At 28.3% G+C, this 1,796-nt stretch overlaps 1 long non-coding RNA gene across 1 annotated transcript in view; it reads right to left on the bottom strand.

The window, feature by feature from the left end:
• The window catches only part of LOC107701193 (uncharacterized), a 49,277-nt gene that overhangs the window by 1,228 nt on the left and 46,253 nt on the right, over positions 1-1,796 (bottom strand). The gene's annotated exons all lie outside the window — the stretch shown is intronic.

The raw sequence follows: 1,796 nt of genomic DNA, 5'->3' as shown, positions 1-1,796 counted from the left end.
TTTGTCAACTGAAAACCTCATAAAATATGTATAAATATTTATATTTAAATATTTTAAGTTTAAATTTAGATTAGACAAAATAATAAAAATAAACATTTTAAATACTTTTTTAAATTATGTATTAAAATATTTTATTTAATATTTAAATATTTGTTTATTTTAACTATGTATTTAAATATTGGAGTTAAAAATTAAGCAGTAAAATAAAAATATTTAAATAAATTATTATTTTACTTATAATATTTAATAGTATAATATTACTTAATATTTAAATATTTGCTTAATATTTTTCATTATCAGTCATTTCATTCCAAAGTTTTCATTTATTGACTAACTTAATGAAAATCAATTGAAAAAAATGCTAGTTTTGCTTACATAAAGCAATTTTCAGAATTTTTCAATCATTTTTCGAGGTTTTTCACACAAACATCTTGAATTTCTAAATCAAGAATAACTTGAGCTTTACAACTGAGATTGAATGATCTAAGACTTACTGACTTTGACACACAGATTTCTTACGTATTCGTTTGAGTTTATTTAGTTTAATACTTCAAGTTAAATCAAAATGATGTTGCCTTAGCAGAAACTAGCTGAAATACGTTTTTTAAAATATTTTCTTTTGGTTAACATTTATTTCAAGTAACACAATGTATTATTATTATTATTTTATTATTTATGGTTTGTTAAGATTGCAGGACAGTTTCACAACCTTGACTTCAAGCTCAACAAAACAGAATCATAATTCAGAAAACATGCTCACCATATAATAGGTGCGTTACTTGTATAAACTGCATATAAAACTGAATAAATTACTGGATTGAAAACCCCATAAAACTGTGCTACTGTGCTACGCAGCACACCGTTCAATCAGGATCGCCCCGCGCCGATGCGGCGGCCCCAAAGGGCCCCAGGTGCAGACAGGAGGAATCCAGACAGCTGAGTTTGCTCAGCAGACACTAAATAGGGCCCCCGGGTTCACAGGGCAGAGGCCTGAAGCAGCTATTTTTATATGCCAGCAGCTCCTGTTACAGATGTGCGGGACTCTGGCTGTGGAGGAGGACCCCTGCGTGATCTCTGGAGCCCCGAGCGCATGAGTTACAGCACAGCAGCTACAGGCCAAAGTCACACATACGCAGCGCAAAAATGCAAACATGCACACCAATGTGAAATGTCTGTTTGGGAGTTTTGGGGTCAGGACAATTTTATTAAATTAGTTTATTCAGCAAGGATGCATTAAATTGATCAAAAGTGAGATTAAATACATTTCTAATACTACAAAAGAAATGCGGTTCTTTTGAACTTTCTATTCATCAAAAAATCCTGAAAAATGTGTCGTATAATCTCAGAATTCTGAGAAAATAGTCAGAATTGCGATATTATATTTTGGCACATCGCACAGATTAGAAACAAATAAAATAAAATAAAAAATAAATAAAAATAAAGCAGGATGTAAATAAAATAAAATAGTAAAGTAATTGTTTCAAGTAAAATTTTCAAAATGTGCATTAAGAATGTATGTATAGGCTATATATATATATATATATATATATATATATTTTTTTTTTTATTACATTATTTTATTTCATCCAAAGTAAAATGTCAAACAACAATAACAATATCCTGCTGTCCAAAAATGCATTTTTATTCAAATGTTGGGGTATTGCATAAAAATGCTGGATTAGAAAAACAAAATAAAATAAAATAAAAAATAAAGCAGTATGGACATAAAATAGTAATTGTTTCCTTTTTTTTTTTTTTTTTTTAAAATTAAACTATTTTATTTTTTTTGAAGGAAA

The sequence above is a fragment of the Sinocyclocheilus anshuiensis genome, unplaced genomic scaffold (genome assembly GCF_001515605.1).
Source record: "Sinocyclocheilus anshuiensis isolate Anshui unplaced genomic scaffold, SAMN03320099.WGS_v1.1 scaffold1858, whole genome shotgun sequence".
Classification (NCBI taxonomy): domain Eukaryota; kingdom Metazoa; phylum Chordata; class Actinopteri; order Cypriniformes; family Cyprinidae; genus Sinocyclocheilus; species Sinocyclocheilus anshuiensis.
This window is presented reverse-complemented; position numbering and strand designations above follow the sequence as displayed.